The sequence below is a fragment of the Delphinapterus leucas genome, chromosome 9 (genome assembly GCF_059928025.1).
Source record: "Delphinapterus leucas isolate spDelLeu-1000000601 "Yukka" chromosome 9, BTC_Dleu_Yukka2, whole genome shotgun sequence".
NCBI classification, from domain to species: domain Eukaryota; kingdom Metazoa; phylum Chordata; class Mammalia; order Artiodactyla; family Monodontidae; genus Delphinapterus; species Delphinapterus leucas.
Window position 1 is genome coordinate 46,180,896 of NC_143137.1, and position 17,736 is coordinate 46,198,631.

Consider the following 17,736-nt stretch of genomic DNA (forward strand, 5'->3'; position numbering starts at 1 on the left):
CTTTCTTTTAAATAGGGACACCTCAAGATAGAGCAATTGTCCTTGTAGTCTTACCTGGTTCTGCCACTTAAAGCATTATATGCATTAGTCTGGAAGTTTCATAAATGAAGAGATTCTTTAAATTTGGAACTAAAATATATAAAAGACACAGCTTTTCTTCTTTTTGGAAAGGAGGGAGTTTTACAAATACATGTGTTTTTAAATCCATCTATCAAGTTTGCTCCAAGTGATGGATGACCATAATTACAAAGTTTTATTTTATTTAACAAATACTTTTTGTCAGAAGATGAAAAATTCTCAGGATGGAAAAGAGAACTCTGAGGCTTCCCTGGTGGCACAGTGGTTAAGAATCTGCCTGCCAATGCAGGGGACACAGGTTCGATCCCTGGTCTGGGAAGATCCCACATGCCGCGGAGCAACTAAGCCCGTGCGCCACAGCTACTGAGCCTGCGCTCTAGAGCCCGCGAGCCACAACTGCTGAGCCCATAAGCCACAACTACCGAAGCCTGCCCGCCTAGACCCTGTGCTCTGCAATAAGAGAGGCCACCACAGTGAGAAGCTCGAGCACCGCAAGGAAGAGTAGCCCCCGCTCGCCACAACTAGAGAAAGCCCGTGTGCAGCAGCGAAGACCCATCACAGCCAAAAATAAATAAATAAAATAAAATAAAATAAAAAGAGAATTCTGAATATAAAGCAATTGTTCAATAAATTGAATAGACATCGTTGGTTTCCTTAGAAAGGCATTGAGTTTAAAGAGCAGAAACTTGAGTTCTGGGTTGATTCCCACCTCAGTGACTTTAAGTTTCATGTATTGATAATCTGCAATTTACTTAATTGCCCTGAGCCTCAGTTTTCTCTTCTGAAAATGGTGACAATAAGTGAGATAAGGTATGTAAATTCCTTTCTCCAGAACCTGGCACACAGTAAGAACTCAGTAAATGCCATGGTTACTCTTAATCTGCTTCTTGGGAATGATTTGTAGGAAGATCAGCTGATGAATTTTAAAAGTAAAATTCAGGAGTGACATGAGGGTGATAGCATGGTGAGTACTGATCACAGATGATGTAAAATATTTTTTCCAAGCATTTGGAGCAGGGTTTCTCAATAGCAGCACTATTGATATTTGGAACTGGCTCTTTCTTTCTTGTGGGCAGTTATCTTTTGCATTGTTGGATGTTTAGCAGCATCCCTGGCATCTACCTGCTAAATGCCAGTAGCCTCCCAGTAGCCTGCCACTGTGACAACCAAAAATGTCTCCAGACATTGTTAAATGTTCCCTGGAGGCCAAAATCACCCCCACTTGAGAACTACAGATTTAGAGAGAAAAGTCTTGCACTTTTCATGGAAAGGGTGCTCGTATAAAAGCAGTGGAAATTAGTTCTGGAAAGTGCATCTACAGAGGCTGCTTGAACCTTGGTTTCCTTAATGCAACTGGAAAAGTCAGTTGCTTAGACAGGAAGCCAATAAGTCACTCTGCTTCCCTTCTGCTTGGACAGAGTCCTGTGAGGTGTCCTGTGTAGAGATGTATACAGGCTCCAGGTACAGCGCAGTGGTCATTCCGGAACTTCAGCCAGGTCTTTTGTGTAGCCCAAGGCTGAAGGAACATCAGGAACCCCTGAATCCCCTTTCTTTTTCTTTTTCTTTTTTTTTTTTGCCTTTGGCCATTGTTCAGAAGTAGAAGGAAAATTAAACCATAGCCCCATTGGCGTGCACAGAGTTGTTCAGGCTTCATTGCATTTAGAGAAATGTTTCTCCTCTCTTACAGTAATCTAGACTTTACTCTTTCCGAACACTGTCTTCGGGAGATGTGTGTTGTTAAGGAGAGGAGGCATCTTCAAACCTGGCTGGGAGGTCTCAGAAGCCCGAATCGGAACTGCAAAGCCCACCCAAGATTCTCCTACTCAAGCTGACTCTTCCACCCACCCCTGTTCCCAAGTCCTCTGTGCCTTTTATTCTAGTGTGAGTAAGGCTGACTTGGATATATAATTTTACCTTTTATTTACTCCCACATTGTAAGTGCATTTAATTAGCCCTACCATCTGGTGAATCTGCTTCATCCACATAGCCTCGTGGTCATGTGGCACAAGGAACGAGGCAGAAAGGGAAGTGTGGCTGGTTCCACATTCACCCTTTGAACCCAAGGTAGTTGCATTGTATCAAGAGGGACTGTAGACGCCAAGCTCCAGGAGGTGACCATCAGTACAGTGGTGTGTGATTTGTTACAGCAGTGATGGGAGAGGTGAAAGGACTCCAGGATCTGGAGACAAAACCCCCAAGAAGTCAACATAAGAGGGATGAGAGCCATCCCCATGTCTTCCCAATACACTCAGGAGAGGTGACACCTGGGCAGTGGGGTGGGGTGGATAAATAGAAGGTAGTCGGGTGAGTTCAGCCTATGCCAAAGTTTATGTTTCATTGTAACTGGAGTTGGAAAAAAAAATTAAATCGGAAGATCAGCAAAAATGAAAAAATCTACATAAATGGGTCACTGTGACCCAAATACCCCACAAACCTCAGGAGAAGGATTTTCTTCAGCATTCTTGCCCTCTGGCCAGAAAAATTCACTCTGAATTTTGTTTCTGAATCTGTCGATCTTAACTTCTACAAAATCATTTCTTTTTTATTATCCCTCTAAAGGCTTTGCATCTAGAATCTGAGGAAGCTTCGGGTTACATAATTTGGCTACATTTGCCTTCAAAGCAGGTCTACCTGATCAAGTTCCCTGATAAACATTTTCCTTTTATATATGACAAAGAAACAGAAATTATTTTTATTTTATTTTTTAAAATACATTTAAACACCTTGGCATTCTATTTTGTTCAGTCATTCCCCTCCTTGCCCTTACTCTCAACTAAAATAGTTTCTCATGTTCCCTGTTTCTAAACATTTTCATTGCCTTCTTTCGTATAACACACAAAACTCCCTTTTCAGCGATATCTCTTTGGTGGTGCTGAAAGAGAAACACAGACTTTATGGCGGCAAAATGGTTGTTTTAATGTTTTTCTTTTCCCTTTCTGATCATGATTCTAGTCCTGCCTTTATTTTATTTGTCTGCTGAGGCTTATTAGCACCTAGTTATATTAGCTCATTCTCTAGCGAGGTGTCCCAAGAGCATTACTCCAGAACTCCTACAAGGATGTAGATTTCCCTCTGGGGAAAGGCATGTATCCAGGAAATTTGCTAAAACAGAACCTGCTGTCCTTAAATTAGCAGACTGATCTTTTATGATACGGCCACTTAGTAAGATACAATGATCTGGATGACAGCAGAGCTTGCTTTACTCCAGCCTTGCCCCAGACAGAGAGCGTGCTTGTCCTCAGCTACAACGCCAGCAAAGTAGTTGATAGAACGAGTGCAGCTAAGATTTGTGACACAAATGGAAGTTGGAGTGTTAGAAAGACTTCAATTAATTAATTAATTGTGACCTTGGATAGGTTACCTAACTCCTGTGAACCCCCATTTCCTCATCTGTGAAAACGCAATAAAGGTATATTCCTTGTGAACTTGTAAGAATTTGAGAAAATAAGTATGTGAGTGTGTGTTTAATAGGGGAAGACAGTGCAAAGATCAGCATGAAGTTTTTTAGAAAGTGAGAAATTTGACAATATATCTAAAGTCCTGATAGTAGTGGTCCTTGGTCTATAATGTGTGTAGAGATATTGATTAAGTTTAGGTTTTGTTAAATTAAGTATGCCTGTTAAAAAATTTAAGACGTAACAGTTAGAAACTGCCTTCAGCTAATAATAAAAATCTTGACTAAAGTGACTTGAACAAAATCAGAGTTGGTTTTTGTTTCACATGAATGAAATGTGGAGGTGGGCAGTTCAGGGCAGATTTGGCCACTCCTTGGTCATCAGGGGTCAGGCTCTTTCTGTCCTACTATCCTTAGGGTGTGGCTTCCATCTTCAAAGTTGCCTCAGGGTGCATCATGGATTTTGGAGTTCCAACTATCACATTCCAAGCAGGACAAAGGAGGGAAGGACAAAGGAACATCGGCCAACTGTCATTATTCTTTTAATGAGCCTTCCCAGAAGTTCCAACTAACTTCTCACACACTGTTTCCCTTCTGTCTTTGAGGGATACTCAGAAATGTAGTTTCTCAGCAAGGTTTATTTCCCAGTTTCGTTGCTAAGGAGAAAAGGGAGAATCGCTATCGCAGAGACATCGAGCAGGTTCTGCCATAAGGGTAACCACTAAATATTAGAGAAAGAATGAGAAATTTCCAAACAAATAGAAAGGCAAATGGGAACCAAAGAAAGTCCATCGATCCAACAGATAGCGGGAATGGAATAAACAGAAGCGAAGAAAAAGCATTCTAATGAATGATACACACAGAATAAGGTGGAGTAAATGATTCCAGTGTTTAAGTGTACTCATAACCAATGTGAATGGACTTAGCCCACAGACGAGAACATAGATTGTCAGACAGGATAAATCAAACAAAAGTCATCCATATGCTGTTTATAAGAGACACGCTTAAGTTATAACAGAGGAAGTGTGAAAGCAAAGGACTGGGAAAATATGTATCAGGCAAATTCCTGTTAAAGGATAATGTTTTTAAAAGATAATATCATGATGCTTATATAAATAGAGAAGAAAACATCAAAGATTTTATTTAACTCTTTAATTAGTGAGGGAACTAGTAAGATGCTATAAAAGAGAATTCAAAGTATTACACTTTTATAGTTGAATCAGGAAGGAATACACAAATAGATGCAAAATTGGTTAATATCCACAGGGTGATAATCAATTACATTTCACTGAACACAATTTTTATATCGACGGAGAAAAATTATTTGCATTGCTATCAGTTTTCTATAAGACAGCTCAAAGACAGGGAAAGGCACAAACTACAGAACCTGAAAACTCAGCGGGATGTGCTCTCAAACAATGCTTAATTTTCCATTGAAGGCACCAGGGAACTTTTTGCTCTATGTTAGTCTTTCACAACGTTCCCTAGTGTCCCCTCTCCTTCTATGATCATAACAATCTCAAAGAAAGATTACTCTTTTTTTCCTTTTTTACAAAAAATTATTTATTATTTATTTTTGGTCGCATTGGGTCTTTGTTGCTGTGCGCGGGCTTTCTCTAGTTGGGGCGAGCGGGGGTCCTTGTTGCGGTGCGCGGGCCTCTCATTGCGGTGGCTTCTCCTGTTGTGGAGCACGGGCTCTAGGCGCGCGGGCCTCAGCAGTTGTGGCTCATGGGCTCTAGAGTGCCGGCTCAGTAGTTGTGACGCACAGGCTTAGTTGCTCCGCAGCATGGGGGATCTTCCTGGACCAGGGCTCGAACCCGTGTCCCCTGCATTGGCAGGCAGGTTCTTAACCACTGTGCCACCAGGGAAGCTCTCGAAGAAAGATTATTCTTAAGTTTGGCTGGCAATATCCAGGTCCACAGAGTAATTTGACCAACTACAAAGTTAATTTTTGTCTTGAAGTTTTCATAAGGAATCCCAGAATGATCTCTTAAAAGATTTGCTCTCCTATGGCTAGGAAATTCCTGCCATCAAATTATGCCTGCAGTACCTATAAATTTGGGTGAATTTCTTTCCTCTTAAAATCTTCCAAATTTCTTAAGGTTCCTGGTCTGCCAGGAAGTAACCTTCCTCACTTCCTGTGAGGCTGGGATCCTATAAGCCAGACACCAGCCAGTTTTCCTAGGAGGGCTTTGTAAGCGTCAGCTCCATAAGCCAAGTCAACCTTAGCTCCCTAAAAGTGGTTGGTCATATCTGATGAAATAAGCATCATTCTCAAATATGGCACTCCAGGAGAGGCCCTGGTTGTACAATCAATTCATTCAATTGTATCCTGGTAAGGAGAAGAGATTCTTTCTGAACCTTTGCAAATAATTCTATTGCCATGAAAAGCATGGAGAATCAGTAAGAGTTTCTGAATTCTGTGAGATCAGTGGTGATCAAATATAATTTTTAAATGTTCCATTTCAGTTTACAAAAGCAGAACCTACTAAATTTTATAGGTTACAAATAGCTTAAGAAGAAAGAAAAGGGTTTATTTATACAACCAGAATATAGAACACTGAAATAAAATCAACATTCCAAAAAAATAACCACAGTGAGATTTTCCTCATCAGTTCACTCAGTCTTATGTAATTAATTCTTATTCTCTGAGCCTTGGGTTAGTAGTCCTCTTGACCAAAAACAGTCCTGGAGATCTTGATTTGGTCCACTGGTATGGTACGAAAGTTATCTAAGAGATGCCAGCTCAGAAGCATGTACACTAGAGGCTAAGTTTTAAAGCACTGATAGCCTGAAGTACCTGGTACAGTCCTTTTCTATACTGAGAAAAGACTCTGAGACCATCCTTCTTGGTTGAAGACAAAATTGGCCTGTAGCAGGACTTCCCTGGTGGTACAGTGGTTAAGAATCCACCTGCCAATGCAGGAGACACGGGTTTGAGCCCGGGTGTGGGAAGATCCCACATGCTGTGGAGCAACTAAGCCCATGTACCGCAACTGCTGAATCCCGCGCGCCTAGAGCCCGTGCTCTGCAACAAGAGACGCCACCGCAATGAGAGGCCTGCGCATCGCAACGAGGAGTGGCCCCCGCTCGCCGCAACTAGAGAAAGCCCGTGTGCAGCAATGAAGACCCAGTGCAGCCAAAAATAAATAAATAAATAAATTTATTTTTTTAAAAAAATTGGGCTGTAGCTTACAGCAAAGCCTTCAGGCAAGCATCAGAGTAAAATAAAAACTACTTGTAGATGGCAGAGACTTAAAATGGCTATGTTTAATTTATAACTAGTAACCTTCAAATGTGAAAGGTCTGATGAGGGGTGCCTAATAATAATGCAACCCACAAGGAAATTTGGTTGTTTCTATAGCATGCCAAAGAAAGATAATAACGTCACCCCCCTGGCAAAAAAAAGTCTGTCCTTAAGGATAATGATTGAGCTTACATTCAAAGATATCTGATTCATTAAAATGGAGAAACGTAATTTTATGGAGGAAAAATCTTGAGATATAACATAATGATCATAAAACATAATATACCAAGAACATACTAAGAATAGCAAGTAAAGAGATTCAGGAGTAGGGCCCAGACCTCTGTATTTTTTATAAAACTCCACAGGTAAGTTTGATGTGCATTCCCATTTTGACAACCAGTAGACACCAGGTTCAAATTAAAGAAATAAGACTATGGCCAGGCCAAGGTAACATGTTAATTACTGAAATTATGATTGAGACTACACTGTTGTATAACTATACTGTTGTCGAATGTCATCAGGCAAAGTATTGCCAGGACTCTGATAAATACAGGAAAACACGACACACCTATTTCATAAGAGTTTTGATCAGTATTTTCCTTGAGGATAAAAACAGAACACGGGGGCTTCCCTGGTGGCGCAGTGGTTGAGAGTCCGCCTGCCGATGCAGGGGACACGGGTTCGTGCCCCGGTCTGGGAAGATCCCACATGCCGCAGAGCGGCTGGGCCCGTGAGCCATGGCCGCTGAGCCTGCGCATCCGGAGCCTGTGCTCCGCAACGGGAGAGGCCACAACAGTGAGAGGCCCGCGTACCGCAAAACAAACAAACAAACAAAAACAACAGAACACGGACAGACAGGGCCTTGACAAATCTCCAGGGATTTCCTGGAAAGCGTACCATTTCTGAAATATTTATATTAACAATAGTTTATCTGTACAAGTTTAACCTAGGGAAAGCTGAGCTCCCTTCTGATCTGACAGCTCTACTCATGCAAGTCCTACAATAGTAATGCATTAAACAAATCTAGCGCCTCTCTTTTTACAAGGTGAAAGAACAAGGCTTTGTGACTTCCAGGGAGCCTCTAGGGAACCTCAAGATTGTTTCAGATGTAAAAGACATCTTGATTTTCTGTACACTTTAAAATGGCTAAAATGGTAAGTTTTATATTATATATATTTTACCACAATAAAAAGATTTTTTTAAAAATTTAAATTACAATTAAAGAATGCCCCCACCCCGAATCCTGATTTTATTTTACTTTTTCTAAATTTAAGATCTAATTTTTGGGGAAATGAAAATAAAAAACTTATCAGAAGATATTTGGATACTTAATTAAGATGGGATCATGGATGACTTAGAAACAATAATTGATTACCTATTTAATTAGAGTCACAATAAAGCATTTAAAAATAAACATAGATGGTAGCAGGATTTAAAAAAATCTATGTTCTTTCACAAGTGAAGAACCTTGGTTCTTTTTCTTCCTTAAATAATCAAGAATATAGTGAAGTCAACATAAAGCACAGGAAATTATTCTGGTAAAACCCAGAATCTTTGGTTACACAGCAGGTAATGATAACCTTTACATTGTAGGCTGAGGCATTACTCAGTAAATCAAGGCAACAAGCCTACCAAAATTGGGCAAACTTTGCTAAGATTTTAACACATTACAGAGCTACTTTTCAGACTCGAGTATTAGAAACTAAGGCAAATAAAATGTAATTTCCAAGCTCTGTCTTTCATTATCCGTTTTCCTATTCTGAAACAGACTGACATTTTACTTTAGAACAGATCTTAGGGGGGCTGCAAGGTCAAAACTAATTTTATTATAACACTAAGATGTTATCTATGTTAACATGCAGTGCATTAATCATTGCTGTTGGCAAATGAATCAATATGTAGTTTTAAAAGTTCTCAGTTGCCACCTTTAATACAGTAAATGTCGATAAGTTATAACCCACATAAACAAAAGTCACTGGGGCCCTCAATAAATCATGAGTGTACAAAGGGGCCCAGAAACTAACAAACAAAAAAAGTCCAAGAAGTACTGCCTTAGGATAAATTTATTCCTTTTCCTTGGAAAACAAAAGCACATCTACAGTTGTACATCTATTTATGATAAAAGCTCTCTAGAAAGTGGGCATAGAGGGAACCTACCTCAACACAGTAAAGGCCACGTATGACAAGCCCAGAGCTAACATCATACTCAGTGGTGAAAAACTGAAAGCGTTTCTTCTGAGATCAGGAACAAGACAAGGATACCCCCTCCTGCCATTTTTATTCAACATAGTCTTCTTGGAAGTCCTAGCCACAGCAATCAGACAAGAAAGAAATAAAAGGAATCCAAACTGGAAAGGAAGAAATAAAATTGTCACTGTTTGAAGATGACGTGATACTATACATAGAAAATCCTAAAGATGTCACCAAAAAAAACTACCAGAGCTCATCAATGAATTCAGTAGAGTTGCAGGATACAAAATTAATATAGAGAAATCTGTTGCATTTCTATATACTAACAATGAGCTATCAGAAAGAGAAATTAAGGAAACAACCTCATTTACAATTGCATCAAAAAGAATAAAATACCTAAGAATAAACCTGCCTAAGGAGGTAAAAGATCTGTACTAGGAAAAGTATAAGACACTAATGAAAGAAATTGAAAATGACACAAACAGATGGAAAGATATACTGTGTTTAACCCACACACTTATGGTCAATTAATCTATGACAAAGGAGGCAAGAACATACAATGGAGAAAAGACAGTCTCTTCAATAAGTGATGCTGGGGAAACTGGACAGCTACACATAAAAGAATGAAATTAGAATATTTTCTAACAACATATAGAAAAATAAACTAAAAATGGATTAAAGACCTAAATGTGAGACCAGAAACCATAAAACTCCTAGAAGGAAACATAGGCATAACACTCTTTGACAGAAATCATAGCAATGTTTTTTCAATTTGTCACCTAAGGCAAAGGAAACAGAAGCAAAAATTTAAAAATGGGAACTAATTAAACTTAAAACCTTTTGCACAGCAAAGGAACCCATCGACAAATGAAAAGACAACCTACTGAATAGGAGAAAGAATTTGCAAATGATATGACTGATATGGGGTTAATATCCAAAAATGTATAAATAGCTCATACAACTCAACATCAAAAAAACAAACCACCTGATTTAAAAATGAGCAGAAGGGGACTTCCCTGGTGATCCAGCAGTAAGACTCCATGCTCCCAATGCAGGGTGCCCGGGTTCAATCCTTGGTAAGGGAACTAGATCCCACGTGCATGCCGCAACTAAAGATCCCACACGCCACAACTAAAGATCCACACGCCACAACTAAGACCCAGTGCAGCCAAATAAATAAATAAATAATTTTAAAAATAATAAAAATAAAAATGGGCAGAAGACCTGAATAGATGTTTTTGCAACGAAGACATACAGATGGCCAACAGGCACATGAAAAACTGCTCAATATCATATCAGAGAAATGCAAATCGAAACCACAATGAGATATTACCTCACATCTGTCAGAATGGCTACCATCAAAAAGTCTACAAATAATGTTGGTGAGGATGTGGAGAAAAGGGAACCCGAGAACACTGTTGGTGGGAATGTAAATTGGTGCAGTCACCATGGAAAACATTATGGAGGTTCCTCAAAAAATTTAAAATAGAACTACCATATGACCCAGCAATTACACTCCTGGGTATATATCTGAAGAAAACAAAAACACTAATTTGAAAAGATACATGCACCCCAATGTTCACAGCAGCACTATTTACAATTGCCAAGGTATGGAAGCAACCTAAGTGTCCATCAACAGATGAATGGATAAAGATGATGTGGTGTATATATATATATATATATATATATATATATATATATATATATATATATATAGTGGAATACTACTCAGCCATAAAAAAGAATGAAATTTTGTCATTTGCAGCAACATGGATGGGCCTAGAGGGTATTATGCTTAGTGAAATAAGTCAGACTGAGAAAGACAAATACTGTATGATATTTCTTATATGTGGATGCTAAAAAACAAAACAAGCTAGTGAACATAACACAAAAGAAACAGACTCACAGATAAGAGAACAAACTAGTGGTTATCATCAGTGGGGAAAGGAAAGGGAGGAGGAGCAAGATAGAGGAAGGGGACTAAGAGGTACAAATTACCATGTATAAAATAAATAAGCTATAAGTATGTATTGTACAGCACAGGGAATATAGCCAATATTTTATAATAACTCTAAATGGAGTAGAAACTTTAAAAATTGTGAATCACTATGTTGTACACCTGAAACATGTAATACTGGAAATCAACTATACCTCAATTTTTAAAAAGCACATACAGTTGTATTTCTTTGTCGCTATTATTCTGAGCATAGCCTCAATAACTCTTTTTTTTTTTTTTGGCTGTGTTGTACGACATTCGGGATCTTAGTTCCCTGACCAGGGATCAAACACGTGCCCCCTGTATTGGGAGCATGGAGTCTTAACCACTGGACTGCCAGGGAAGTCCCAATAACTCATATTAATTAAACTTTAAACCACAATAATTAACTTCCATTTATAATGACCCAAAGATGTATCCTCTCTGTAGCATATGAAAATAAGAAGCAAAGTATATAAAATTAAATAGTGGTTACTAGTCAACATTTTGGTATTCTAACTTACCTGGCTGTATATACCAGAAAGCCAAACCAGCTTAAGCAAAAAGGAAATACACGGGGTCTGGTAACTGAGAAGTTTAGGAGTGGAATAACTTTGGCATGGTTGACTCTAGCTGCTCAAATAAAGTCACTGGGCATCTGTCTCTTTTCATCTCTTGGTTCTGTTTTCCTCTGAGCTGGCCTTGTTCTTCAGAGCCGTCTGCCTTCTCATGATGAAAAGAAAGTCCCTAGCAGCACTAAGCCCACATGATCTTTAGTGTCTAACAGCTCAGAAAATGGAGATTCAGATCATCTCTTTTAGTATCTGATTATTCTCCCTAAAAGGTCCTTAAGTAGCTCTGCTTGGAGCAGAAGCCCATCCCTGGACCAATAGCTGACTCCAGACGTCTGGGATACTCCAAATGCTCAGCCTGGACCACCTGCCCACCCCTGTGATCATTTAGAACAGGGAGCAGGTGTCCTCTGCCCCAAGCATGATGCACACTGTTTTCATGAAAAGGCAGTCTTGAAACTTCAGCAGGGCGCCATGGAGGCCTACGAGCAGATCCAAAAGGAGCCCCTGAAGCTGAAAGGCGTGGCAGAGCTCAGAGTGACTAAGCGGAAGAAGAAAAAGAACAAAGACAAGGCGAAACTCCTGTAAGCGATGGGAACAAGCAAAAAGAACGAGGAGGAGAAGTGGCGCAGCCTGGACAAGCGGACACTGGGCCAGGTGGCCTCTGAGAAGAAGCGGGAGAAATGGCAAATGGAAAGGATCCTGAAGAAAGCATCCAAAACCCACAAGCAGACAGTAGAAGACTTCAACAGACACCTGGACACACTCATGGAGCACTATGACATTCCTAAAATTAGCTGAACAAAGTAGCCTCCCCATCCGGGGTACGGAGTAGCATCGAGGCAAAGTTGGGATTATGTTTGGTGCCTTTGGCATTTTCTAGAAATATTCTCTTACACACATCCTTACGTCTTCTGCTTGAGACAGTGCTTTTCAAATCTGTTATGTCCTCATTCTGGAACTTGATTAAAGTAAGACTGTCCTTTTACTCTATTTTGATTTCTCGGTAGGACGTAGAAGAGAAAGCTTTTTAGCTTGGAAAGTTTACCCAGAGATTAAGGTTATTTCTGTGTAAGTGCTGTGGAAAAGTGTTTTTACCCCTGAGTTGCATCTGACCCTTTGACAGCCAGCCAGCTGGCTTTGCCTAGATGAAATCAACTCCAGAGACAAGGAGCTAATGCCAGCATGGCCTGCAGCACGTAGACCGCTGTAGGGCCCTGCAGGGGCTGCCTTTCCAAGCTCCCTCTAGCTTGGGGCTCATGCTCTCCCGTCCAGGGTCCAGGGAAGCCACTTGTAGCTTCGTGGCCTTCAGACTATCTCCTCAGCCACCTGGCCACTGAGACGATGTGGCCTGGGAAACAGAACAACCACCTGAGGCAAGGATGGAACGTACATCTTGTCCCTTTCTGAAGCTGTGGCCAGTGTGTAGCCTCTTTCCCCAATGTCCCCATTCCAGACATGTCTAGTGGGTGTTGCCATGGCAGACATTGCCAGTTGAGCACAGAATTCTTTGTAATGGAACCCAGACCCAACCTGCCTTCCTACCCTCCACCCTGGGCTCCAAGCAGCTCCCTGGATTTATTTAGAGTTGGCACATAATATGTTTGGCATTCCTGGCCTCAGGACACCTCAGGGGTGATGGGACCAATGCAGAGCTCCAGAACAGACAGACGTGGGTGCAGTTGAAAGGAAGGACTGAGGTTCCTATGCTGGAGAGCCAGGATCTTTGAGGGCCTATATGTACCCACAAGATGAAGATCAAATTGCATATGCTATTGGGAGAAAGTGTGTTGACACAGATGCTGAAAGAATAAGAAAGTCAGAAAAGAAAAACCAAGGGTTGGGTTTGGGACTGTCATATGTGAAAGGCAGAATAAAACAAAAAAGTTATTAAAAAAAAAAGAAAAGGCAGCCTTGTTTAGCAGAAAGAACACTAGATTGGTATTCAAAATACCTTGGTTTTACTTCTGCTCTGCCACCTCCTAACTGTGTGACCTTGGGCAGGCAAGTTCACTTCCTCAGACACCAGTATTTTGTGGTATAGAATGAATGTGTTGGATTAGATGATTCCAGACTTAAATGTCTATAAATGTGTTTCATTAATTCAGAAAGAATCAAGGTTTATTTGTCTGTTTGGGTGCTCAAAACAAGATGTAGAAGTAAGTTCTAGTAGTTCTAGTCAATAACAGAAACTTATTCAAGCTAGGTTAAGCAAAAGAAAAAAAAGTCAGGAGAACTTTGTACAAAAATCCGGAGTATCTCACAGAACCCAAGGACAGAAGTGGACGTCACGAAAGCCAAGCAGCAGGAACTAGAAAACTACCAGGAACTATTATTTTCTCTCAGTCTCTTCTCTCCCTCTCCCTTCCTACCTCCCTCTTGCTCTCTCTCTCTCTCTCTCTAACCAGATCATTTTTTTACCCTTTTCCCTTTATTTTGCACATCAGTTCCATTCTCCGCTTTAAATGTCTACTTTCTCTGCTTCTCCCGGCATGTGGATGAGAATGGTTTTCCATGATGGCAGGTTCTGCTCTTCAGTTTCCATAACCCTCATTCCAGCTAAAAGGCACAACACAATCATCCCTAAAGCTCACCTCCGAGTCTAATTGCCTCACCTCAGGTCAGGTGTCCATTCGTGGCCAGCAAAGCAGGGTCATCAATCATAAATATGGCTGCCTCATGGAGATGGAGATGTTCTCAATGAAATGGGGGTACTGAACTGGGAAGACACCCCCAAAGGTATCTATTTCAACAGTTAGGCTATTTTTTTTTTTACCGACAAGTGCAAGGTACTATTGTTAAGAAAGAAGAGCACAACAAGAAATAACAAATGTCGGAGAGGATGTGGAGAAAAAGGAACTTTTGTACACTGTTGGTGGGAATGTAAATTGGTGCAGCCACTATGGAAAACAGCATGTAAGTTCCTTAAAAAATTAAAAATAGAACTACCATATGATCCAGCAACTCCATTTTTCGGTATTTATCTGAAGAAAATGAAAACACTAACTTGAAAAGATATATGAACCCTCATGTTCATTGCAGCATTATTTATAATAGCTAAGACATGGAAGCAGTCTAAGTGTCCATCAATGGATGAATGGATAAAAAAGATGTCATACACACACAGACAAATATACACACACAATGGAATTTTATTCAGCCATGAAAAAGAAGGACCGCTTGCCACTTTTGACCACATTGGATGGATCTTGAGGACATTATGCTAAGTGAAATAAGACAGACAGAGAAAGACAAATTCCATATGATCTCACTAATATGCTGAATCAAAAAAACAAGTAAAACGGCTCATAGATACTGAGAATAGATTGGTGGTTGCCAGAGGTGGGGGGGGGAGTGGGTGAAATGGGTCAAAGTGTGGTCAAAAGTACAAACTTCCAGTTATAAAATAAATAAGTCCTGGGGATGTACAGCATGGTGGCTTCAGTTAATAATACTGTATTGTATATTTGAAAGCTGCTAAGAGAGTAGAGCTTAAAAGTTCTCATTACACACACACAAAAATTGTAGCTACATGTGGTGAATGATATTCACCAGACTTATTGTGGTGATCATTTCACAACACTTGTATATACAGAAATCAAATAATTACGTTGTACACCGAAAACTAACATAATGTTATATGTCAATTATATCTCAATTTTTTAAAAAGGAAAAAGAAAGAACTTTACAACTATAAGGCTTTTAGATAGATAAACATGAGTTAAAAAAAAGAAAAACTTCTGGGGCTTCCTTGGTGGCGCAGTGGTAGAGAGTCCGCCTGCCGATGCAGGCGACACGGGTTCGTGCCCCGGTCGGGGAAGATCCCACATGCCGCGGAGCGGCTAGGCCCGTGAGCCATGGCCGCTGAGCCTGCGCGTCCGGAGCCTGTGCTCCGCAACGGGAGAGGCCACAACAGTGAGAGGCCCGCGTATCGCAAAAAAAAAAAAAAACAAAACAACAAACTTCTTGGAAGGGGATGGATTCATAGAGTATAGGAAACTGAGCATGAGTCATAATAACACCATTTTAAAAACGCAGTAGGAAAAAAAAACACAGTGGGAAGTGTAACCAAAAGTATAACACAAATAGTTTTAGTGTCTTGTATGATTTATATATATTTGGCAATGAGGATTCTGATATATCAATATGTGGATCTGGTGGTATTTCTTTTCTGAACTCAATTAGAAAACCAGATGGATCAATTTCCAACAGCAGCTCCCAAGCTAATATGTTCTGATCCCACCTCTTAGAAGAAAGGCCATCTGACGGAATGCCCAGGTGGAATCACAAGGCATTTCATACTGATATCCTCATTTCTGGTCATACCTCTTATAGTTATTTATAAATAAATATTTATATTATATAGAGAGAGAAATAAATCTGGAGATTTCATAGAAATGGAATCATATAATATGTGTGGTCTTTCGTGTCTGGCTTCTTCCATTTAGTACAGATATGCCACATATTTTTATCCATTCATCAGTTGATGGACATTTGGGTTGTTTCCACCTTTTGGCTTTTGTGAATAGTGCTGCTGTGAATATTCGTGTATGAGCTCTTGTTTGAACACCTGTTTTCAATTCTTCTGGGTATACACCCAGGAATGGAATTGCTGGGTCATATGATAAGTCTATGTTTAACTTATTAAGAAACTACCAAAATGTTTTCCAGAGCGGCCGCACCATTTCACATTCTCACCAGGGTTACATGATGAGGGTTATAATTTCTCCACACCCTGGCCAACACTTCTTTTCCGTTTTTTGACTACAGCTAACCTAGTGAGTATGAAGAGGGAATCTCAAGGTGGTTTTGAGTTGCCTTTCTCTAATAACTAAGTTCTTAGGTCTTTGACTGCGCAGAAAAGATTGTTTACTCTCAGAGGCATGGATTGTACCTTAGAGGTTTAATATTCTCCGGGCTGAGAACACAGTAGGTGATTTAATCATTACCTGCTGACAAATCTTTCATTGGGCAAACATTTACAAGCAGAGTCTGGGCTTCGTGTGAGCTCAGCACCAATCAACAAGAGTTCTATTTAGCTTCAGGAGGTCAAAAGATCAGAGCACATGGATACATTCTAAAGACTCTGACAACAGGCCCCTAAGAAGGCAAATTCACACCTCAACATGACACAGCAATGGAAGCTTTAGAAGCAATCTGATCCATTGCACCAAATGGTGGCTGAAGGTCAATTACAGTTAAAATCGGTATTGGCTTCTGTTTTCATCTCCCTTTTCACTTTTAATAAAATGTGTCTTGGCAGAAATCTCTTAAGGCAGATGGGTGCCCACTTTGTAGAGGTGTTTGGTGGGTTAATGTGAGCCAAACACTTCATGATAAGACGTCCGCTGCAACTGAAGAGTCAGGTGCTCTTATTAATGAGACTTTTAATTCTGAGCATTTACTCCATGCAAGATCCTGTCCCAGGCAATTTATTAATAGCTGAGGACGTAATGCGCAGCTTTCAGACATTATCTCAATCTTAATAAATAGCTTTCTTCCACTGCAGCACTGGTTCTGTCTGGGCTCAGATCTGAGCTCTGCCCCTCACTAGCTATGAGATTTAACCTCTGTGAACATCAATTTCCTTACCTGTAAAGATGGAAATTAAAATGCTCATCTCTTAGGTTGTTTTTAGGATGAGCTAGGATAACCTGGTTAACTTATTACAATGTCTGGTACCTGGAGAGGAGTTAATAATGTTAGCTCTCTTTGCCTCCATTTAGAAGTAGCGATATTATAGATATTATTCCTCCTACTTTGTAGATGGGAGAAGTGAGGCACAAGCCTCACAGTGAATGAATCATCATCCTGTCTTCCCAGCTCACAGCCATTTCCAGCTCCCTGAGGACTGCACGCTGAACCAGGGTGGTGGACCACAGCAGTCATGTTTGTACCACAGGCACGGCCTTCAGGTCATTGCTCATTGAATTGAGGGAGACAGACATGGGATTAAAGTGGGCCAATCAGATGCTTGTGTAAGAATTTGGAATTGAGACCAAGAGACAGAAGGTTAGAATCTGTATGTGGTTAGAACCGTGTCACATAATTTAGAATCTTGATGCCACTATATTCTGGCATATGGATGGGGGAGTGCAGAAAGCTGGTCCTCAGAGAGAGAAGAGGGAAGTAGATGTGCAGAAAGAAGCAGCAATGAGAGCCTAGAAGAGACCCCAGTGGTTTTCCAGTACTTGGTTCTAGTATTTTCTGAGCCCAGGTCACACACTTTCCCTTGGATTCCACGAGACACCCACCTACAGACATAATAAATTCCCTCAGG

At 40.4% G+C, this 17,736-nt stretch overlaps 1 pseudogene; it reads left to right on the forward strand.

Annotated features, from left to right (window-relative positions):
• The first annotated feature begins 11,930 nt into the window (after positions 1 to 11,930).
• LOC111182906 (protein FAM32A pseudogene) lies at positions 11,931 to 12,266 on the forward strand (annotated as a pseudogene).
• The last annotated feature ends 5,470 nt before the right edge of the window (positions 12,267 to 17,736 follow it).